Here is a 24,075-nt window from a genome sequence, read left to right as displayed (position 1 = left end):
CGGTGGGAAAGCAGAACACTGCGGCCACTCTGGGGGAAGGTGTGCACTTCCTTCAAAGGCAGTCACCCCTCTGAGTTGAAACTTTTGTCCCCATAAAAGCTGCATGTCACTGTTTCCAGCAAATGCATTTATAATTCCCACAGACTGGAAGCAGGACATCCTCTGGTAGGTGAATGGATAAATCATGGTCCATCCAGAGAGCAGAGTGTCAGTCAGCACTGAAAGGAAAGTCTTAGGGAGGAAACAACTGCATATTATCAAGTGAAAGAAGTCAATCTGAAAAGGCTGCACACTGCGATTCCAGCTCCATGCCGTCCTAGAAAGGCGAAGCTTTGGACACAGTGGAGAGGTCAGTGGTTCCCAGGGATTGAGGGAAGTAGACTGGCTCCCCAGGGGGCACCTATGGTAAAGAATCTGCCTGCCAATGCAGGAGACGCAAGAGACGTGGGTTTGATCCTTGGGTTGGGAAGATCCCCTGGAGGAGGGGAAATGGCAACCCACCCCAGTATTCTTCCCTGGAGAATCCCATGGACAGAGGAGCCTGGCGGGCTACAGTCCACGGGGCTGCAGAGTTGGACATGACAGCACACATGCATGCATGGCATACACGGTGGAGCACGGGGCTTTATCTTTTAAGGAGGCAGAATTACTCTGTACGAGCCTGTGTGTTGGCTAGGAGAGATCACACATCAGTCAGAACCCAGAGGACCGCAGTTTCCAGCATGGACTTGGGTCAGTGCACGGGTCTTGGTCCATCAGTTGTAACTAAGATGTTCACAGGAGAGGTCGTTCTGGGGCAGGGGCGGTGGAGGAGGGACTCTACCTTCTGTGTCATGTTTCTGCAAAATGAAAGCTGCTCTGAAAAGGAGTCTACTTTTAGAAAGGCCCTTTGACAACATAGCTGAAGAGAAATCAAAGGAAGGAAGGTGGAGCCTTGTGGAACCAAGAGAGCCGTGGGGGGTGGGGGGAGGGGACCGGAGCAGCGGGGGTCCCGCCGTGTGCAGGGGCGCAGCCGTGACGCCTGGGGCGGCCACAGGGACGCTGTGGATGTCAGGATGCTAGCGCTGACCCAAAGCCAGAGAGGCCCTCTCAAACCCCGAACCTCATCTGTTTTCACCGAAGTTCGAAACCAGGGCAGGCCCACCTGATCCTCAGTCGGCTGCTGCGGGCTGACAGGCGGTGCATTTCATGTCTAGGAACACGGAGTTAGGGACGGGGTGGTGCCTTGAGAATCACGCGAAGGTGTCCGGCCAGGCGTGGGGGCTGCAGAGCCTGCGCCTGCCCGTCCTCTCGACTCACCGGGAGGGACCCTGGGGGAGGCGCTCCGTCCAGCCCAAGACGCCCAAGTGGGGAGAGAAGAACCCGTCAGCAGTGGGGCAGACCAGGGCCTGGCGAGGTGCCCGCTTCTCCTGGGGCCACGGAGCCTGGTGGGCAAGCAGGCTCTCTCCTCTCCCGTCCACTCCACGTGCAGCCTTCATGTCTGCTGTCTCCAGGGACCCTCGGGACCGTCCCTGAATTCTCTCTCCGCGTCTGCTCGCGGAGACCAGGCACTGGGAAATGCCTCCCAGTTCAGTTCAGTCAGTTCAGCTGCCCGGTCATGTCCGACTCTTTGCCACCCCATGAACCGCAGCACACCAGGCCTCCCTGTCCATCACCAACTCCTGGAACGTACTCAGAGTCATGTCCATTGAGTCAGTGATGCCATCCAACCATCTCATCCTCTGTCGTCCCTTCTCCTCCTGCCTTCAATCTTTCCCAGCATCAGGGTCTTTTCCAGTGAGTCAGTTCTTCGCATCAGGTGGCCAAAGTATTGGAGTTTCAGCTTCAGCATCAGTCCTTCCAATGAATAGTCAGGACTGATTTCCTTTAGGATGGACTGGTTGGATCTCCTTGCAGTCCAAGGGACTCTCAAGAGTCTTCTCCAATACCACAGTTCAAAAGCATCAATTCTTTGGCACTCAGCTTTCTTTATAGTTCACCTCTCACATCCATACAGGACTGCTGGAAAAACCATAGCGTTGGCTAGACGGACCTTTGTTGGCAAAGTAATGTCTCTGCTTTTTAATATGCTGTTTAGATTGGTCATAGCTTTTCTTCCAAGGAGCAAGTGTCTTTTAATTTCATGGCTGCAGTCACCATCTGCAGTGATTTTGGAGCCCCCCAAAATAAAGTCTCTCACTGTTTCCATTGTTTCCCCATCTATTTGCCATGAAGTGATGGGACCGGATGCCATGATCTTAGTTTTTTGAATGTTGAGTTTTAAGCCAGCTTTTTCACTCTCCTCTTTCACTTTCATCAAGAGGCTCTTTAGTTCTTTGCTTTCTGCCATAAGGGTGATGTCATCTGCATATCTGAGGTTATTGATATTTCTCCCAGCAATCTTGATTCCAGCTTGTGCTTCATCCAGCCCAGCTCATTTCATGATGTACTCTGCATATAAGTCAAATAAGCAGGGTGACAATTTGCAAGCTTGACGTACTCCTTTCCCAGTTTGGAACATAACCTTAAAGGCTTAACAAGTGACAGAGGATGTTGGACCTGAAACTGGGAACATTAGACGTTCGTTCCCGGGAATGGTCTCCGTGCAGCACGAATCTAACAGAACTCTAGGTCTCTTCTGTCTGTGCATGTGCGTGGGTGTGGACACACACACACACAGCCAGGCCCCCATCGCTGCTCTGGGACCACTTCCCATCGTGGTGCCTCCCCCACCCCACCCCCGTCTTCTGTGACTGCCCAGCGTGCCGTCTTCATCACGTCGGGAAACAGCACAGCGTGACTTCAGAGGCCGACTCCCTCCTGAGCCCGACCCTAACCCGGGCTGGTCGTCCTGGGGGTGCTGCTTCGTTTTGTTCAGCCAGCAAGTCGTGTCCAACCCTTCAGCACCCCGTGGACTGCAGCACGCCTGACTTCCTGTCCCTCACCATCTCCCACAGCCTGCTCAGACTCATGTCCATCGCCATCTCGTCCTCTGTCGCCCCTCCTCCTGCCCTCAGCATCGGGGTCTTCTCCTGATGGGCGGTGCGTGGCGTCGTCAGACCCGGGAGAGAAGACGCTTCCGGGGAAGCACAGCGGCAGCGTGTGCCGGCGTTGGAGCTGCGCTGCTCGGTCTGTAGCCTGCAGTCAACCAGGACCGTGGAACACTTCCTCCAGGGCCCCCTCCTCAGCGGCCCGCACCCACGACTGAGCCCCGGACCCGGGGCCGCCTGCCGGGGTCTAGGGAGTCAGGGGCCTCGGCCTGAACCCTCCTGGACACCCTGGACTTCTCAGAAGAGCCACTGGGCGGAAACGTGGCCTGGGGTTGTGGCTTCCTCTGAACAGGGCGTGGAGGGCGAGGCAGCCCATAGGCACCTCCCAGAGGAGGGCCGGGGGCACCCCAGAGGAGGGCCGGGGGCACTCCCGGCGTCTCCGCAGGCCTGGGGAGCGGTGGGTTCGGGCTCTGGTGCAGCAGGCCCTCTGCCTGCTGGCCTGGGGCGGGCAGGAGGCACCCTCAGACCTTTGCCCAACTGTGCAAACCTCCTGGAGGCCTGCGTGGGTGGGGGTGAGCGTGGGCAGAGGCACTCATTGTCTCGAGCTTGGAGAAGCCTGCCAGCCAGGCCCTGACAGCAGAACCGCGGGGAGTGGCTGCCACCACCCGGGAGGGCAGACCTGGGGGGCGGGGCTCCCGGCACCCTGCCTCAGAGCAAGAGTTTTCATGTTTCAGAGCAAAGATGCGTTTTGTTCAGATGTGTGAGGTACGCACCCCGGGCCATGGGCTGACCCGCCGGTGACTTGGGCTTTTGGAACCATGGAATGCAGAGCAAAGACTAAAAACACAGCTGAAGACAGGAGACGTGCGGAGATGATGATCTGCAGTGTCACTGAGCTGCTCTTACCTCCGGAGGTCTCTGCATCCAGCATCTCTGTCCATGTAGCTTCCCTTATTGTAGATGTCCTTGTAATTATGACGCCAACCTGGAGAGTGTTCTAACTTTTCATACGGATATGCATTTTCTGTCTCGTCCAGTCTGGACAAACCAGTTCCATTTAGATATCCGACCTGCTCATTCATGAAGAGAAACCAAGCATCAGTTACCTGCCGTGATGCCTTGGGGGGGACAGACCCCCTTTCTGGCCTGTGTTCCCTGGGAAGGGGTCCTTTGACCACCCACGGGTCTCCCAAAGCCCCCGATCAGGTGGGAGGAGCCCCAGAAGCTCTTGGTCTGGAAGAGAGAGAGGAGCGGCCCGTGTCTGCCCCCCGCACCACCAGTTCCTGGTCAGGGCGGCTCTGACACCCTCCCACCCACGCCCCCCTGACCCCGCAGCAGCTCCTCTCCTGTGAGGAATATATAATTCTTTCAATGTGGCTCACGAAGCTTGCGTGCTTCCACGGGCCTCGTGACCCCGCCGACGTCGGGGTCAGTGTGAGGACCCCACAGCCTCTCGGGATCCGCCGACTCCTCGTGCTCGGGCCTCAGCAAATCTCAGTGACATGTGGCTAAGAGCAGCGCGTGTTCCCAACATTTATTTCTAAGTTGATAGTATTTTTTTTTTTAACCTTACTAGAAATGTTCTGTTTTTACTGTTTGGGTTCCCTTTTCTTCCGCCCATGTCTCTGAAAATATTGACATTTTCTGCCTATTTTTTTTTTAGAATTTAAAATGCAAAGATGTTTTTAAATCATCTTGATAACATATTTTTCAAAGCACTCTGTTAGGGTTTATAAATCTTATAATCATACGTTTATTTGCTTTCCTATGTGCTGTTGTAGTATCTTAACAAAAAACAACAGCATCCTCCTTATTTGGAAGCTAAGCCACAAAGTGACTAAATACTGTTTCTATACAAAGTGAAAAAAAAATTAAACAGATATTCCCAAGGTTGGTCTTCTCTTTTGAAATAACATTACATGGAAGGGTATTCATAAATATATTCAAATCCTAACTAAACCCTCGCATCGTACAGGAATCTAAGCCTCATCCGCTTCTGATGTTAGGAATCGAGCGACAGGTCACCGTCTCTCCTCGTTCGTCCCGGCCCCACGCGTTCGTCCCCCGAGCTTCGGCCTCAAGCAGAGACGGGGACCCCGGGAGCGTTTCCTCAGCCCCCCCCCACACAGTCAGAAGCACCTACCCAGGACGATAAGTGTGTCCCGTCCTTTTGAAATGTCCAAGCCACTGATAAGTGGGACACATTTTTTTTTTTTTGAATGGTCACCTTAAGCACCGGAGGGGCTCCCCAGGTGGCACAGAGGTAAAGAACCCACCTGCCAAGGCAGGAGATGCCAGAGACACGGGGTCCATCCCTGGGTCAGGAAGATCCCCTCGAGGAGGGCATGGTAGCCCACCCCAGTGTTCTTGCCCGGAGGATCCCATGGCCAGAGGAGCCTGGGGGGCTGCAGTCCATGGGGTCGCGCAGACCTGGACTGACTGCACACACACACACCCCTGAGAGAGGAGAAAAGTGATGCAGGTGAGTCACCTGGAGAAACAGAGACGTTGAGCCCGCCTCTGCCACCCTGTGCTGCCGTCACAGGCCCCGGGCTCCAGAAAGCACTGTCACCATCCATTTTTCATCTTTAAAGGGTTTTAATTCTTTCAGCATGTTCATATGGTTTTATAAAGCCCCAGATACCGGGCAAATCCCCTTGGTGTTGTAGGACAAGATTGCTGTTAAAAAATGTTTAGGCTGTCAGCCGCTCCTCAGCGCTGTGGTGGCGGGGGGCGCCTGGGAATGCTGTTTATGCTGACGCGGGATTGATGGGGCCGGGGTAATGCGATCGGGTCAGAGGTGCAGCTGCTTAGCGGCGCTCGTCAAGCTCTCGAGTTTCACCGCGGTTCATGAGAAGGATCTGCAACGATAGCATCTGGCTGCCCAGCGTGACTGCGTTCGCCTCTGTGATTGAGCAGGATTTAATGGTGGGCGGAGAGGCCCAGGGCACCCTCGGTCCTGAACCATGGTCCAGGCAGATCAGGAGGGGCGACCACCTGCAGGCGGTGGATGGAGCGGCCCCGCTTCCTCCCTCTCTGCCCCCCACACAGCAGCCCCCTAGACCAGCGTCCTGGTGGGGCTGAGGGCAGCCCCGCATGGGCACCGCGTGCGTCCTCATCCAGCTGCGCCCTGAGCTGCTGGGGCCCTCTCCCGGGAGTGCCCCCGGGATGACTGTGGCCCAGCCAGGGCACCTCTGACCAAGGTCCATGCTATCGAGGAGAGATGAGGTTTGTTCTTGACTCTGCTGCCCTCCAGCACCAGGTTCTAAGGATGCTGTGACCCCAGGAGTGGGGGGCATTACGGGGTGGCTCCCCCACACTGCCCAGATGGAGGTCCAGCCCAGAGGGGGCCCCAGCCCCGGGGTCCAGTGTCCTGGGACTGCTGGGCGGGTGGCCTCTGCGATTATGGCGGCATGGTGCGGAAAGCTGGCCACATGTAACCTCTTTTGCCCGGGGCCTCTCGAAGGGCTCGTCACTCAGCCTGCCCGTCGCTGCGTGTCCCTGCCCCCCTCCCTCCTCTGGGAACCTCTGTTCAATCGACAGAGGGTCCAGTGTACTGAGGCCCACCATGGCAAAGGATGACCCATGCGTCAGGCTGAGCAGCCCAAGGGCGGGCGGGCGCTGACCGTCAGCTGTCAACCTGCTTCTTGCTTCCTGGCCCCCTGGCTCCCCAGCTGGGCGGGGAGGCCCCGGTGAGGTGAGCCAGCTGACGGCACCCCAGCACCCCAAGTGACCAGGGCCAGGTGCCAGGAGTTCACGGCCCCGCCCGCTCCCGGCGTGGCGTGCAGCCTCCGGCAGCCCGCTCAGCCGGCCAGCTTCCTCCTATGTCCAGCGGAGGTGACCTTAGCCACGCCACAGCGCGTCGTGAGGCTCAGTAATTACCACGTGTGCGGTGCCTTGACGACGCGAAGCTGGTCGCGTGTTCACGTGCCTGATGACCGTCCTCGAGAATTCCTGGACTCTCCCAGGTGCTGGCCGGTCGGTCACTGCCGACCACCGGTTCTCACAGCCCCCACCTGGGTGCAGTCCACTGCAGTGGATTCACGACCTGGAAGGATGCTGTTTGGGCCGGAGCCAAGCGCTGGCCGCCCGGGGGCTCCTGCAGTGTTCTAGGAGCGGGGGTAGGGTTGGGGGGCTGTATCGTGTGCAGGGGGTCACCCTCCCGCCTCAGGTGGCGACACTCACGGGCAGAGTGGAAACTGCTGGCTGGACTCTGTGGCCTCCTCGGACCGTGTCTCAAGGTCGAGACGAGAGAAGAGGGCCGTGTGCCATGGCTAGTGCCGATCACACGGAGCCCTGGGCCTGGCTGGACGGACAGGCGCCCATCACACCTGAGTGTCCACACGGAGCCCTGGGCCCGGCTGGACGGACGGGCTCCCATCACACCCGAGTGTCCACACGGAGCCCTGGGCCCGGCTGGACGGACGGGCGCCCATCACACCCGAGTGTCCACACGGAGCCCTGGGCCCGGCTGGACGGACGGGCGCCCATCACACCCGAGTGTCCACACGGAGCCCTGGGCCCGGCTGGACGGACGGGCTCCCATCACACCCGAGTGTCCACATGGAGCCCTGGGCCCGGCTGGACGGACAGGCGCCCCTCGCACCCGTGTCCACACAGCTTGCTGAGCACTCAGGCACTGCATGGGGACACACGTCTGTGTGTCCTCCGTGGTTGTGTCTGTTGTACGAGGACTTCACAGCGGGTCTGGACTTTGACTTTGCTGTCCTGTTCTGTGATGTCGTGTCGCCTGGGTGGACACGGGCAGCGGGCAGCTGCAGATCAGACAGGCGGATTCCGGCCTCTGCCCAGCTTCCCGCCCAGACTCTCAGCACAGACACGCCGTTATCCCCCGCGTCCTCTGCTTGTCTGGAGACGCGTCCGTGGGGTGTCCAGGGTCCCACCGGCCCTGCCTCTTCTGGGTGCTGGGCGCGGCGAGCCTCCAGTTCCATGAGCCCCGCTCCTTCTGGTTCCGTGTGAGGACCTTCAGACTCCCCCCAGGCCCTGGAGTCAGCGGCAGGCGGGCTGAGGCTCTGCCATGGACCTCGCCGTGGGGGCGCTGAGTGGGGCCACCTCTCACTGAGGTGGGAAGCCTGGGCATGCATCTCAGACACACGTGTCCTGAAGGTGCTCATTAGGACATGCATCAGGAACACAACGGGTCCTTGGGGTGCGGACCACGCCACCCGCCCGCTGGGGCCTGGGCCAGGGCCGGACGGCCCCGTGGCTTCAGGGGATGCCCGCTGACAGAGCTGTGCTCACCCACGGCACCCCGCGCCTGTCTCCCCCAGGAGACTCAGCACAGAGTCCAGGCTGGATAGACTGCTCCCTGCCTCCCCAGGGGCCCCGGCCAGACTCGGACATGTGACCCTGACTCTGACCATTGATACACGGGGGCAGACTGAACGCCCTCGGGCCAAACAGACAGACATCATTTTACCCTTCATTCTAGTTTTGTGTTTAAAATATGAAGGGCTTTCAACCTTAAAAGAAAGTTAATATAAATATTTTACTTAAATAGGGAAATTCTTCACTTAAAAGGGTACACACACATGTCAGTTGAGCATGAAATAGTGGAAGGAGCAGCCTTGGAAACGGGAAAGGAGAGGCAGGGTGCCTGTGTCGGCCCTGCTCCTTTCCTAGCTCAGTGAACAGTCTCGTGGGGTCCCCAGCCCCGTGCTGGGCGCCAGGGACACGAGACTCGAGGCTCAGGGGTGCCACCTTCTGAAGGATGAAGGAGACTTAGTGATTCTGGATAGAAGTGGTTTGTTCATTTCTAAATTGGGTGCTGATGGAGTTTTTGTGGTAAAGTACACATAAACTTTGCCATTTTAACCTTTTTCAAGTGCTGTGGCCTCACCTACCTTCACAGCCATCACCTCTGTGCTTGCAGAACACCTCCCTCCCCCAGAACTGAAACTTGGTCCCCACTAAGCAACAGCCCGTCACTCCCCCGCCCCCAGCCCCCGAAGCCCACCCTCCGAGCTTCTGTCCCCACAAACAGACTCCTCGAGGGACCGCACGTGAGTGGAGTCGTGTAATATTTGTCCTTCTGTGTCCGGCTCATTTCTCTGAGCGCAGTGTCCCCAGAGTCCATCCACCTTGAATCCTGGGTCAGGATTCCCACCCTCTTTAAGACTGAACGATGTTCTGCACTGTGTATGGACCTCACCTTGTTTATCCGTCATCCTTCAACGGACATTTGGGTTGCCTCCACCTTCTGCCTGTTGTGAATGATGCTTCTGCGAACATGTGTGTGCAAATGTCTGTTCAAGACCCTGCTTTCAGTAATTTTGCATAGATACCCAGAAGTGGAAGTAGAATAGAATAGAGCTTTGGATAGACACCCAGAAGTGGAAGTAGAACCGCTGGGTCATGTATTAGCTCTGTTATTTTTCAGGCGTCTCCTCACTGTTCTCCACAGCGCCTGCACCATTTCACACCCCCACCAGCAGAGTGCAGGGGTCCCAGTCTCCCACATTCTTGCCAGCCCTTGTCATTCTCTATTGTTGGTGGTGGTTTGCTTTCAGGGTAACCATCTGAGTGGGAGTGAAGTCGTGTCCCGTGAGGTTTTGATTCGTGTTTCCATACTTGTTAGTGATGTTGAGCATCTTTTCATTTGCTTATTGCCTATCTGGGTGTCTTCTTTGCAGAAACGTCTGTTCGAGTCCTCTGCCCGTTTTTCAGTCGGGAGGTTTGCTTTGCTGTTGTTGAGTTGTGGGAGTTCTGCGTTTATTCTGGATGTGAACCCTTTCTCAGACGCCTAGTTTTCAAGCGTCTCCTTCCTTTCAGTGGTTGTGCTTTCTCCCTGCTCACTGCGTCCTGTGAAACCCAGAAGTTTTAAACTCTGATTTGGTCCAGTTTGTGCTTTTGCTTTTATTGCTTGTGCTTTTGGTGTCATACCCAAGGAACTGTTGCCATATCCAGTGTCATAAATCTTCCCCTTATGTTTCCTTCTAGCCATTTTATCATTTGACCACATATGCAGAGGTCTATTTCTGAGATCTGGGTTCTATTGCGTTGGTTTATTCATCTATCTTTATGCCAGAAGCACACAGCTCAGACTATCATCATAGCTTCAGTAATAAGTTTTGAAATCAGAAAGTGTGACACTTCCAACTTTGTTCTTCTCTTTAAAGAGTCCTTAGTCTATTACCAGACCCTTGTGATATCATATGACTTTTAGGACAGATTCTTATTTCTGCAAAAAAAAAAAAAAAAAGAAAAGAAAATCCCATCAGGGTTCTAATAGGGATTGCATTTAGCTGTGTAGATGTCTTTGGTGGTATTTTCCTCTAAACATATGAAATCTACCAATCTGTGAACACGGGATGTCTTTCCATATGTTTACAGCTTTTGCACTTGATTTTGAAGTCTCGTTATAAACACAGCACCATCTTTGATCATAGAGCAAAGGAAAAATTCATCTTTTTTCCTAGAGTGGGCTATAGCCAAGTCTGAGTGATAAGCAAATTATATGAATAAGTCAGAACCGAGATGAGAAGTGACACCAGCTAAGGGCATCAGTCAAGGTGACACCTTGAGGATCAGAGGAGGAAACCACACCTGAGCCGCTCTCAGACCCCCGGGAGACTGGCCTGAGCACACAGGAGAGCCAGGGAGCCACAGACGCAGTGGATCTGTGAGCTGGAGGTGGGCTGGATGGTTAGAGTGAGACGCACAAGCCTGCGAGACCGAGGGGGATGCTTAGACCAGGCAGGTGAGCTGGGCAAGTGTGGGGCGTGGCCAGGGCAGCATGTGTGTGTGTGTGTGTGTGTGTGTGTGTGTGTGTGTGTCTGTGCACCGTCAATGCACAGGCAAGGACAGGGGGCGGGTGTAGACAGGACGACAGGCAGCGGGCGATGGTGCAGCCCAGGGTCTCTGCTGACGCACGATGGGGAGGCAGGGCGTCTGCGCAGCGAGGTATGCAGGACAAGGGTGGACACGGGTTCGCGGGGCAGCCGGGCTGCCGGCCTCCTGATACCTGGTCGCATCCAGCCCCACATCTTGCACCGCCAAAGGCTAAACAGCAGGCCCCAGAGATCCCCCCAGAATCGTGGTACTGACAGTCAGGCCTGAGACCCTAACTGAAGGCCCGAGTGTGCACCCATGGTCGGCATGGGCAGAGGTGGGAGTGGGCAACCTCAGGAATGGAGCTCCCGGAGCACCTCAGAGGGGCCTTCAGGAGAACGTCTGTTTGCCTTGTCGGTCCCTTGCCTGCTCGGACCAGAAATGCCTGCGGGGCCGCGTGAGTGGCGGGGGCAGCCGTACTCAGGAGCCCCCATCAACCTGGTGTTCTGGGTCTGTCACCAAGCGTCCTCACCTGCAGGACGGAGTGGGCGCAGACACGGCGGGAACAGGCCAGGGTGAGTGTGGGCCACCAGCATGTGGCGACAGGCCCGGGGCAGCCAGCCCCGCCGGATGAAGGACCCCAGCGTGGCCAATGCCGCTCAGACTCCCTTCCAGGGGAGCCCCACGGGACTGGGCCTGGATCTCACCCACAGGGGCCAGGACAGCGACTTCGGGCCCACCCTCACGCCCACCCACCCACCCACCCACCAACCTGGCCCTGCCCTGGAGGGTGTGCTCCCCGGAGGGCACGCTCCCCAGAGGGCACGCTCCCTGGAGGATAAACTCCTGGAGGGCACGTCCCCCATTGGGTGTTTTCCTGTTCCGTTCACGTGTCCTTTCTTCCATCTGACAGGATTGTGGCAGCTCTTTAAGGCATCTCTTTAAGAAACAGTGAGTCTGGCGCTTCCCCCCACTTGTGTATTATCCTGCTTGGTAAGATGCCAGGGCCGTGTCGGGGTCTCCGGAGCAGTCCTGGGTCTGCCTGGTCACGATGGCGGAGGCACAGTGCCTGTGTCCTAGGGGCACCGGGAAAGGCCAGCGCTTCTAAGAGCCTCTTACGTTTACAGGAAGAGAGAGGAGTGTGTCACTGGGGGTGTCCTCAGCTCGGGAGGCATCCTTGGAGGGAAGCTGGGGAGCAGCTTGTCATGTGGGTGACCCGTGAGTCTGCAGAGTGAGTCGGGGCGGAGCCCTCAGCCTCAGTCCTCCTCGCACCCCTGAGGACTCGGGCCTGGGGGGCCCCTGCAGAGCCAGCACCAGACGGGGGATCCTTCCCGTAGGTGGGGCAGGGTCACAGGCCAGAAAGCCGGTTCCTCCTTTAAGGCTTTTTCTGAGGGCTCTCTGAAAGATGAACTTGAAAACTCTTAGAAACCAGCATAAAGAAACAAGGCAGCTTAGAGCTATTTTCTTAAAAAGCCATCAGGACCGTGACATCCGAGGGCCATCTTTGAAGCAACATAAATGTCTTTATAGGAAGGATACGAGAAGCTTGCCTTCAGTCTAAGGAAGAGGTAGTTGGGAAGAGTCCCCTGGATCTGCGGGCCTGGCTGAGACCTGAGATGGTCACCCGGGTCTGCAGGCCTGGCTGAGACCGTCCCCTGGGTCTGCGGGCCTGGCTGAGACCTGAGACCATCCCCTGGGTCTGCAGGCCTGGCTGAGACCTGAGACGGTCACCTGGGTCTGTGGGCCTGGCTGAGACCGTCCCCTGGGTCTGCCGGCCTGGCTGAGACCTGAGATGGTCACCCAGGTCTGTGGGCCTGGCTGAGACCATCCCCTGGGTCTGTGGTCCTGGCTGAGACCTGAGACGGTCACCCGGGTCTGCAGCCCTGGCTGAGACCATCCCCTGGGTCTGTGTCCCCGGCCTGACCGAGCGGGAGACGCCCTCCGGCAGCTCGGGCAGGTGTGGAGATGGGCAGGAGCCCCGGGCAGCCGCACCTGCTCTGGGGCAGCCGGCCATCATGGTGCAGGACAGAAGTCAATCCTCCAGGATCGTAGTTGAAGGGCTGTCTTATTAGGGAAGCCGAAATGTGGTGTTAACTGTGCTCCACGAAGGTCTAATGCTGCTGGCCTAGCATAACTGTTACATTTAGAGACTGAGACGTCGTCTGATATTCTGACCCCTGAGTTGACCTCTGAAACTGAGTTCTCCCGTCTGTTGGGAAGCGAATGGAGCATCCTCAGGACCCGGGCTGAGCTGTGTCATGGGATGACTGTGAGCCCCGAGGAGTGCGCGCTTCTCCCTCCTGCACCTGCTCCCGAGGGGGCGCCGCAGACTCGTGGGGTCAGGACTCTGAGGCTGAGGGTGCATGCCGCCCGTGCCGGGGGTTCCGGCCCAGTGGCAGTGAATTTTAGCAAAACCTGCACATGCACGGTGTTTCATAGACAGGACTATAAGTTGACACTTTAAACAAAGCAAGAATTGTATTTATATTTCGAGATTTTAAAACGATGCCTTAAAGTTAGGGCACGATCTCTTTATTTCTGATTTTGTACAGTGTTGCCTTTATAGCCCTTAGCTGTGAGTTCAGAGCAGTGAATTCGGAGAAGACCTCTAAGAAGACCGTCCAAGTTTTACGTCCTCTCTCAGCAGGGAAGTTCAACACAGAGGCAGCAGCCAGCGTGTTCCACAGTCTGTCTACACGTAGGCCTATAAAATGCAGCTGCTTTACAAAAACACTTTCATTTAAAATTGTTAATAGTTACAATGTTTTATCATTTGGGAGTGGTAATCAGCTCAACAACCCATGAATTAAAGTATCACAAAACGAAAACCTCTGATGATTCTCTGTGCAACAGCTTTGCATGTTTACTGAGGAGGCAATAAAGGACCAAGGAAAATCCCACTGCACTTTCTTACCAGGCGTCCACAGCTTCACTGTAACAGCAAGACACGCGGGTTATCAGAGCTAATGCTCACCGTGGGTTTCTCCCGTGTAGCATCAGTGCCGTGGTGCTAGCTGCAAGGTTAGGCTGTGCCTCCTGGGGCAGCTCTGCATAGAGAATAAGATAACCCATAGCACCACCCACCTTGCTGAGTGCCACTCTGCAGGCAGCCTGAGACACGTGAGCCCCTCAGAAGCCCCGCCGCAGACAAAGGTCCTCCCTCCTCGGGGTGGAAGCTGTGATGCGCCGGATGGTAAAGACGTGAGGTTCCCTTCGGAACAAGCACTGCTTAGGTCGTCCCTTCTAAAGAACGATCCTGGGAAAACGTGCGAGGAGAGGTGACCGGCCCCAAGCCATCGCCCGCATTTCAGAGCCCCAGGCCTGTTCTCATCGAGTCGGGGGTGCATCCGGTCAGTCCTGCAGTCAGCCTCCCCGGGGCGGTCACTGGGGCCAGCCAGCACCCACTCAAGGCTGTCACCGAGGCTGGGATGGACAGACTGCCTTTCCCGGGGAGGGGGCTGGGGGCGCCACAGCCCTGCGCCCCGAGGAGTGTGCGCTTCTCCCTCCTGCACAGAACCCCGGGAAGTGGGGGTGGGCTGGGTCGGATGAAGAGCAGAGCCCTCTAAGCGGGCTGGTCTTCAGGACTCGGCCCTGGCACCCCGACTGCAGAGCTTGGTCTGTCCCCCGGCCCCCCACCCCGACGGTCCCCACAGCAACCCCGTGAGTGACCCCAGGTGCTGGCGTGCGTGCCCATGTCCAGACTGCTCCATGTGCCCCGTGTCTACCGCTGAGTCTCAGCCACAGGGGTGCTTCCCTCACCCACCAGGACACCAGCTCTAAAATAAAGCTGCCCGCGTCCCGGCCCACGCGGACGGAGGGGCCCCAGTGCTGCTCCCACCCTCTGCAAACAGCCCAAGCTGCGGGGTTTCCTGCCGCAGCTCTGCAGGGGGGGCAGGCCCCGCGCCCGCCTGGCCTTCCTCTGCGGGCCCTGGGAGGTCGCGGCAGCACTCTTCTGTCGACAAACTCAAGAGGGGCGTCGGGGGCGCTGGCAGTGTTGTGTCAGGGCAGCCCCAGGTGCCTGGAGACCCCTCTGCAGGCTGACGGCTTGGAGCCAGGCTGAGTACCTCTGACCTCTCCCCTTCGGGGGCCACACGGAGCCCCAGCCTCTGGGGAACCTTCTCGGGGTCCCATGCAGTCGCCCATGATCCTGTGAAGAGGCCGAGCTACACTCTGGGGGAGAAGCAGCAAATCCGGTGAGAGCAGAGCTCAGCGCGGCCTTCCCGCCCAAGTTCCCCCGTCAGTCCTCCCAAGCCCCAGGGACCCAGGACCTTCAAGGGAGACATCGCTGGGCCAAGGCGGGCCACGGTCTGCGCCAACCGTCATGTGGACTTGCTGCGGCCAGAGTCCTGGGCCACCACCCACCCCCCGTGAGGCACCCCTTTCCGGGATCTGTTCGCAGACATGTCAGAGAAGACACGGCTCCTGTCAGGAGATCTGACCCAGTTATGGGAGCAATGCTCGGAGGCTGGACATTCATGCGGGAGGAGGCCAGCCCTTGGCTTCCTGGACGCTTCCGAGAGTCTCTTCAATGTCATCTGTTGGCCCCATGTCTACTGGGGATGATGGCTCGTCTTAGATGGGGCTCACGCTCCGGGAACACGACACAGCATGCACAGTGGGGTCCCAGGAGGGACCTGTGGGGTCACGTGGCCCTGTGATCCATGATTCCTCCTGTGTGGGCACAGCTGGTGTTTCCAAATGATTCTCACACTGAAGCACTTGGGCAAGCTGGCAGAGGGTGACACAGGTTCCTGTTTTATTTCGGCCGTGGGCAGCATGCAGCTCAGACCCCAGCCTTAGCGGCGACGGCCATTCCGGCCACAAACACAGCCTCTGCCGGGATCGCAGGACAGCCAGCCACACTTGGAATCGCCACCGAAGCTTCCATCAAAGTCAGCCTGATTATTTTCCACTGCGTTTTCCTGAAAGGATGTTATGATTTTCTAGATGTTTGGTAGCTGGCGATAAATCAGGCTTTTATGATGTCATGTGAAAGGTCCCCCCCTCTTCCTCCTGCCGCGGCCGCAGGACGCGTGGACACAGCTGGCTTAACCCTCTGCTCGCTCAGGCTGGGCATGGCCAAGCTGCCCCCCGGCTGGGCGTGGACGGCGCTGTGGGCCTCCCTCTGACATGGGGTGAACCAGACCTCTTCCACCAAGAGTCTGGCATCAAATCAAGATTCAGAATAAGCCAGTGTGTCCCTCAGAGCCATAGAGGAGATCACAGGGTGATCTTACAAAAGCCATCTTCTGGAAGAGCCTCTGCATCATCATCATGAAAAGGAGACGTGTCCTTGAAAAGGAGGCGCTACCTGAAGGAGGCGCTATCTAAAGTCAGGGGGTACTGATAAAACGTGACTCTGGAACTTCACTGGTAGCGCCGTCAGTTCACATGCCATCTCTGGACGTCGGTTCACATGCGCTCACTGGAGCCCCCACCCAGGGCGTTCTCCCCAAATCCCACCGCTACCCCCCCATCCATGGCAGGTGTTCTGTCTGCTCTCCCCCGGCAGCAGGTCACGTCCACCACCTCTTTCCACCCCAGCATCCTCAGCACGCTCCCAGTCCTGGCCACCTCCGTCTCCGGTCATCTGCATGCCCACTGTCCCCCCGCCGCCCCTGTCTCCCGCTGCTCCCACCCCGCTCAGCACCCTCGGTGAGGTCAGAGACACCAGTGAGCTTGTGCTCAGAGCCCCCCGGGGCCCCGAAGAACGTGAGACTCTGAACTCCGCTGGAGGCTGATCAAGTCCACAAATCTTGAAGTGGAGCCAGCGGGTGGAACTTTACGTCACACCGTCACAGAGAATTGGGGCAAAAACAGTTAAACTCAAGCAGGTTGTGGTGCTGTGTCCCATCCTCACAAGAGCTTCTGGCAGAAGAGGGGCCCGTGGCCCAGGAGATGGGACCCGACCTCCCAGGAGGAGGTCCACTGTGTCCTCGCTGGACCAGGGGCAGGTCAGCCCTTCCTCACCCCCACAGCGGGTGCTGGCGCAGCGCCAGGCCCTGCCCTCTGCCTGGCAGGCCCGGGGGTGACATGACCTGCCTGCCCTCAGGGCACAGTCCTGACTCTATGGGGCAGATGTCCAGACCTCGGCCCCCAAGAGTGGCCAGATGTTCCCAGGCTGGGAGACTGAAGCACAGGAAAGACTGGCAGGATTTTAGGAGGGAAGGGGGGTGGTGTGTGAGAGGCTCCAGGTGAGAAGAACTCACTCACCCTTGTAAGACACAGAGCTAGAAGTCAAGCCCATACTTACTTTCAAATATGACACGGGCATCAGAAAAACAGGCTTTCACGCTACACCACGCTGAGGTGGCCAGTTCATAACTGTGGCCAGTGGTCTGCACGTCCTCTAAGGGACCATCAGCAACCACTGAATAAAGCCACGTGAATCCGTGGCTCTGCTACGAAGGGCCTGGGCCCCAAGGTGGGATTCCCCGGACACCAGTGCGTCGTCATCTCCTCTGGGCTCTGAGCCCCTGGACACGCTGTGCAGACTCGGGGGCCTGCTCTCTGTCCCCGAGACCCGAGGGCTCCACCTGCGCTCCTCTCACCATCAAATCGCTGATGAACAGCACGGCTCCGGGAAGGACCTCCCACTGTTCTTCAAGCCCACCTCCTCCTCGGCTTCTGCCCCGAACCCGTGTGGCCTCGATGGGCTTATTCATACATCCCGGCCCCTTGACTGGCCCTCCTGCTGACACCGAAGCTCAGAGCAAGGCTTCGTCATGTCCACTGCTGCCCCCCCCAGCATCTAAGACAGTAAAGGTTTGGAAACACTCAATAGCGTGTGAAATAGTTACAATAATTGGAGGAAAAATTAAACATAAAATCGGTTACCTTGATGCTGCCACTCAACAACTCTTGAGTCGTGGTGTGCGTTTGACTGAGCTGCTGAAGCAAGGACAGTATTCTCCCATGGCTATTGAAGAGCAAGTGGCTGTTATCTATGCGGGTGTCAGGGGGTATCTTGACAAGCTGGAGCCCAGCAAGATCACAAAATTTGAGAATGCTTTCTTGTCTCACGTTATCAGCCAACATCAAGCCCTGTTGGGCACAATCAGGACCGATGGAAAGATCTCAGAAGAGTCAGATGCAAAGCTGAAAGAGATTGTAACAAACTTCTTGGCTGGATTTGAAGCTTAAAACTCCTGTGGATTCACATCAAATGCCAGTTTGGTTTTGTCATTGTTTCTTCTAGTTCCATTTGTAAAAGGATTACTCCAATACTGCAGATGTACAGTAATCACATTAAAATAAAGGTTCCATGTTGCTTGAAAAAAAAAAAAATCGGTTACCATTGTTCAAAAATTATGATCTAAAAATAGAAGTTTGTTTGGGGTGCAAGTCAAAGTGACAGAACGATAAAAGCAAGTCTGTGAGACCACCCCTGCTTGAAGAGGACAGATTCATCCCTGACATCACTACAAGGAGTCAGAAGCGCTGCTTTCCCCCGACCTTGGTGATGAAAGCGCCGACAGCCAGCCCGCTGTTGCCATGGGCTGTGACATCATAGAGACACGCCGGCCATTCCCACCCAGGATCCTGACCCTCACGGGGCCGTGCCTGGTGGGTGACGTTCCCCTGCTGCACAGCCTGAAGCCCTGAGGCTCAGGCTCCCCCTCGGCCACACGGCTCAGAGGCTGAGCTGCAGGGGCAGCTGGGTCTCCCCGGTGGTCTCTGCGCTGTGGGCGGCTAAGGAGCGTTTGGTCTTGAGATACAAGGTGTGTGCAGCGAAACATGGGTCTGAAGGGGGCAGACCGCGCTTTGGCGGGCACAGACCTTCTGTTCCGCCGCCCTCGGGCGAGAGCACCCTCCCCGCCCACCGCCGACCGGTGGCCGTCTTGTTCCCAGCACCTCCAGTTCTGTTGCCAGTACAGAACCTCCAGCGTGGTGAGTGGTGAGCGTGTGGTGGATTTTGGCCATCTGGTCACCCAGCACTGCAGCACGCTGTTGGTCCCGCCCATCAGCTTCGTCCATATTGCTCAGAGAGCTCTCTGCCTCTCAGACGACTGTCCACAGAGCATGTTCTTGCCATGTTTTCTGGGCGGCTCGTCCTGCTGAGGGCCGTGCGTCTTCTGCTCCGGCGCCCGGCCCCCGGGGGCTTCATGACATTCATCAAGTTGTCGGGTTTAAGCGTCTCTGTGGCCGTGTTCAGGGAGGGATTCTATTTCTCTTAGAAAAGACAGAAAAGGAAAGACCCCAGGTAACCAGGCAGCGTGGCTGCCTCTCAACTGGTAAACCTGCCGCTGGCAGGAAACCAAAAGAACGGCCAGAGTCACAGAGGCCTGACCTTCGCCTGCACGCACGTTTTCTGCCACGCCGCGAGAACCCTAACACGTGTCGAAGCCGCCGTCCTAAGCTTTCCTCAACTAAGAAGCTATCCAGAGAAACAGCCAGAAAGCAAGAACTTGGATGTGGTCCGTGGCCAAGCTAGCCCCAGCATCTCTTCAGAAGTCAGCGAGGGAACGCGTGTTTGCATGAGTGCTTTGTCATTTCTGTTTGGAGTGAGAAAGAGGAGGGTGGGAGGCTTACAGAAGCGGGGTTTCTTGAGATCGAACAGCTTGATGTACTCTTCAGATTGAGAAAAGCCCAAAGGAAGAAACCTGTCCGTGTTCCAGGTGCATGTATGCATCTACAGTACTCATTAATGCCGTGCCGCATCAGGCGCTAAGTCGTGTCTGACTCTTTGCGACCCCACGGACTGTCGCCCACCCGGCTCGTCTGTCCATGGAGTTCTCCAGGCAAGAATACTGGAGTGGGTTGCTATGCCCTTCTCCAGGGGATCTTCCAGACCCAGGGATCGAACCCTCATCTCTTATGTCTCCTGCATTGGCAGTCAGGTTCTTTACCACTAGCGCCACCTGGGAAGCCTGTATTTGTTAGTACTAATCGGGGGCATGGAGCGGGTGGCTGTCTAGGGCCCAGCAGGTCCCCTCACAACGGGGAAGGAAATGGCCTTCCCGGTCCCTGGTGGCCGGCCTCGGCCTCCTTGCCGAGGGGCGCCCCCAGCCCGCGTCAGGCTGCAGGTGAGCGAACAGGGAGCCAGGCTTCACCCCCGGGTGCCTGTCAGGTGCCCAGGGAAGGGGCCTCCTGAGGCAGGTCCAGGAGCCCCTGCGGTGCGTTTCGATCGTCGGGAGGTTTGATTAGCTGGTGTCTGTGCAGCACTTGGAGGGTGGAAGGGCCCAAACGGCAGAGGCAGAGCCGCCCGGCCTCGTGCTCCAGGGGCCGCCGGCCACCAGTGCCACAGCCCCTCTAATCGTCCACTTAAAGGAGCTTTATCTCCTTTCCGCGGGCTCGGTGTCACCTCCTACCAGCCTGGGTAATCTTCACACCCTCGACCCAGTTATTAACAGTAACCAGTCATTTCCGACAAAGACACTGCTGGCTTTGAAGCTTGGGATGTGCTGAGCTCACCGACAGTCTTATCTCCCTGTCGTGAACCAGCCCTGTGTTGCCACCTCCAGCGGCCCCGCCTCCGCCGCTGAGAGTGACCATCAGGAATGGCGTCAGGGTCCAGAGGCTCCCGCGGCAGCGCTGACCGAGCGCTCCCGGGAGCTCCTCGGATCCCGGAGGACAGCCGACAGAGAAGGGAGCGGGCTGGGGTGGGGAGGAGGCGCCTCGCCAGCGTGCGTGGCCAGGCCCACCCCCCGCCTCACCGGCACCTTCAGAGCAACCTGGGCGCAGCTTTGAGAAAGCTCAGCGGCTCCCCTGGGGGCTCAGTGGCAGAGGGTCCACCTGCCGAGGCAGGAGTGTGGGTTTGATCCCTGGGTTGGGGAGATCCCGCCGTGTGCCGCAGAGCAGCTAAGCCTGCATGCCACGACGGAACCCACACTCTGCAGCAGGGGACGCCTCCGCCACAGTTAGAGGGCAGGCCCTGCACCCCAACGAGAACCAGCACAGCCAAAAATAAGAGAGAAGCCGAGCACAGACTGAGCCCGGGTAAGCCAGGCCTGGAGGCGGGTGGGCTGGCCTCTCTGGGGCCCGCTCCTCTGCCCTGGGAGGGCGTGCGACTGTGAGGGGGCGCCCGGGGCTGGCATCGGGGACAGAACCAGCCCAGGTACCGGGCTTGTGTCCACTCTGCGAGGAGAGGGCCCCCATCCTCACCTCAGCCTGAAAGGACTTTCTCTACGACCTTTGCTCAAGCTCTGTTTAAAAGGAACTTGATGTGCTTCATCGCAATTTCCACTATAAAATTGTCTGTCCCGGCCTCTTCCCTTCATCCTAACCACATTTCTCTTTCTGCTAACCGTATTTTCAAAACACAAATGAAAACACACATCTCTATGAAGGCTGCACTATAAATGCTGTTAATTGGGTTCTCCATTTACAAAGCGAATACTTTTCTATTTACCACCATAGGCTTTATTTACAAATTTAGAAGTGAGCATGTCAGGAAGTCCATGTTCTCATTCATTCTTCCAGAGAGCTCTGTGTGCTGGGTAGACATCTTCACCTGTGTCTGGGGTGCACTTGGAGGTGGCCTTGCAGGCCTGGGTTTGGTAGCTCTCAGTAGCTCGTTCCAAATGACAAATCGTGGTTCCCAGCCCATAAGCTTCCTGGGGACCTGCTCAGGTGCCCCGCCCCCAGCCCTGGGGCCGGGACCCCGCATCCTGAGGCCCCCAGCGGAGGTGCCGGCGTCTCCGGGCGGGGCACTCTCTGCCCCACCAGCTGCCCGGTATCTCCAGGGTCAGCAGCAGTGGGGTGGTGCTGATGGACTGGATTTCCCCACGAGAGAGCCCGGCATTGTTCAGGCCCGACGGCAGCCTGCTGACAGACAGCCCCTCTGAGGCCGCTTCCTGAGCAGGCCAGACGCCCGAGGTTTTCTCCTCGTCTCTTATCAGCCCTGTCGTCAGAGGGGAGGCCAGGCCTCAGCTCCCTCGGTGCCAACGGTGGGGGTCCTGGGGGGGGCGGTGAGCGGCGCTCCCTGCACTGCACAAAGGATGCACATGAGGGCAGGAGGCGCTGAACCTGCCCCCCGGGAGGCAGACTCTCCTGCGGGCGCTGAGGGAAGGTCCCCACTTGGCCCTTTTCATTCTCGCTGACTCTCAGCTGTGTGTTTCCAGCCCGGATTGGGCCAGCGTTTCCCATTGACTGTCCATTGTTGCCTTCGTGAGCAGTTCTGTCTTTCTAAAAAGGAGCATTTCCCCAAGAGGAAGGCATTAGCATCGAGTTACATCAGGAACCAAATTCACTGGCATTCTTTTATTCCCTGGGAACCTCAGCCATTCCTCAGTTTTGCTTTTTTAAGCAAAGTGGAAGGAAGCCGATGAATGTGGAGCAGCCCTCACACTCGGCTCTTAGGTCCTGGGAGGTGGCTGAGCCTCGGGGTCGTCTGTGGCCCTTCTCAGCCACAGGCTGGAGTCCAGCTCTTTCTGTGGGCGCTGTGGGCGTTTCACAGCCTCCTGCCCAAAGAGCACCCACACTTAGGTGTTTCTCCACCTAAACTGATGCCCTTCAGAGAGCCTACAGGCAGCCCTGTTAAGGAGACACATCACTTGAAAATAAAATGGATGTTAACTTTCATATTAAAACTTTCCTAATGTAACTTCAGTGAAATAGCGAGAGAAATGAGTGTATGAACTTTAAAAAGAAATGTGATAGAATCTGCCTAATGGCTTTCCCCAGGTGATTTTCAGGAAAGTGGGTGGGTATCCAAGGGCTTAATGTGCTGAATAATGACCAGAGCACAGGGGAAGGGGGAGGCCGCCCGGCGTAGAGGGCGTGTTATCATCCTGGTAGAGAAGAGGTGCCCCGGGCGCGGAGAGCGGCCTGGTGAGCGTGGCGGCAGGCAGCGCGGGCCTGCTCTCCTGGCCTTGTGCTGACTGCTGGGGGCTCAGGAACTGGCCTAATGACTTTTCCAGGATCTGGCCTGGCCCTTTATCACTTCACTGTAACAAGGACAGAAACCAGGAAAGCCAGAAAAATTGCTGCAGCAAAACATGCTTCCTACCTGCGTCGGTTTGCCGCTCCGCCTACGGGCACTCAGGTCCTAGGCCTCTGGGTTGGACCCAGCCATCGGAGGACAAGCCCTGAAGGTCATCCCGGAGTCTGCGGACCCGGAAGAGCTGGGGCGTCCGCACACGGACGTCTGTGCCGCCCCGCCGCTGGGGAACCGCTCAGCCAACCCTAATTGAATCCGACAAGAATAAATCACAGGCTGACACTGCAGTGCTCACCTAAGGAACGGCCGTGGAAACAGGAGGACACCCAGAGCCAGGGCTCCGGAAACGCCGTCTTCACATAGAAATGCCTCACATTCTTCCCAGAGCGGCCCTGTCTCCCTTTTAAAGAAAAGGTCCAGACCACCCAGTGCACAGCGTGCGTTTGGGAAACTGTACATAAAATCATCACGTCCCTTCAGCCCCGGCCCCTGTTGTCATACTAAGGCTTTAAGCCTATAAATAAAGGAGGAACCGAACTGTCAGAGAGAAGCAGAGAGCAAAACACACGACTGGTTCTTCGCCTGTCGTCAGAGCCGATCCCACGCGAGTGGGTAAGACACTGGGCCTGCCCCCCGGCCAGCCTCGTGTACCCCAGCCCGGGCCCCAAACCTTGCAGGCCCAGCTGTTTACCTTTTCCCTAAGGGACGCTCCAGGGACAAGCAGGAAAGCCCCTCAAGAGGGGTTGAGTATAAAGCAAGCCGGCGTCCCTGCCTTCCCTAGAAGGGGCCGGTCTAGGTGTCGGCTTGGACACAGCGGCTGGCGTCCAGAGCCGACGTTTTGTTTTAATGGAACCTCATCCGTTTCCTTCACAAGATCTCTCGGTCTAATTAAATTTCAGGGAGACAGCGCCTTGGCAGAAGGCGAAAGCTAGCTGCCGGGCCGGAATGTGGGAGCTGGGCTCAGACTGCATCGGGAAGTTTTACTGGTGCGTCTCTGGTTTCAATGAAACCCTTGCACGGTAGCACGTCTGTTTCTGAGCTTTTGAAAGCCATTTTTCTTCTTCCTTAATTGTCGTTCCCTACTTGTTTTTAGATTAGGAGCTGCTTGTAGAAAAATACAGGAAGCAGAGTTACAATGCAGAGTGCCCTTTCCAAGCCTCCTGCAGCCAGGCGAAGTGGTACGGGTCTCGGGGCTCTGCACCCTCATGGAGCTGGCACCCGTGGCAGGTGCGGGGATGGACGGCGTCCCACCCCGACCCCGCCCCAGCAGAGCGTGACTGCTGCGGGGCCTGGGGCTCTGCTTCCTGGGGCCACATTTCACAGTTTGCACTGGGGACACAGACAGAATGCATGTCTTTGTGTGACTCTCTTCTCCAACAGAAGTAGCCTCAAAGTCTAGACACATTTACTTGGGGAAAGGAGAGAGAAATAAAT

At 57.2% G+C, this 24,075-nt stretch overlaps 1 protein-coding gene and 1 long non-coding RNA gene across 4 annotated transcripts in view; one reads left to right on the top strand and one right to left on the bottom strand.

Annotated features, from left to right (window-relative positions):
• The window catches only part of GMDS (GDP-mannose 4,6-dehydratase), a 472,279-nt gene that overhangs the window by 399,817 nt on the left and 48,387 nt on the right, over positions 1-24,075 (top strand). The gene's annotated exons all lie outside the window — the stretch shown is intronic.
• LOC110131062 (uncharacterized) lies at positions 13,271-13,805 on the bottom strand. Its single transcript, XR_011486484.1, has 2 exons — positions 13,675-13,805; positions 13,271-13,464 (listed from the first exon to the last, which is right to left on the bottom strand). It is a non-coding gene; the product is annotated as an uncharacterized lncRNA (long non-coding RNA).

This window comes from Odocoileus virginianus, unplaced genomic scaffold, assembly GCF_023699985.2.
Source record: "Odocoileus virginianus isolate 20LAN1187 ecotype Illinois unplaced genomic scaffold, Ovbor_1.2 Unplaced_Contig_19, whole genome shotgun sequence".
Taxonomy (NCBI): domain Eukaryota; kingdom Metazoa; phylum Chordata; class Mammalia; order Artiodactyla; family Cervidae; genus Odocoileus; species Odocoileus virginianus.
This window is presented reverse-complemented; position numbering and strand designations above follow the sequence as displayed.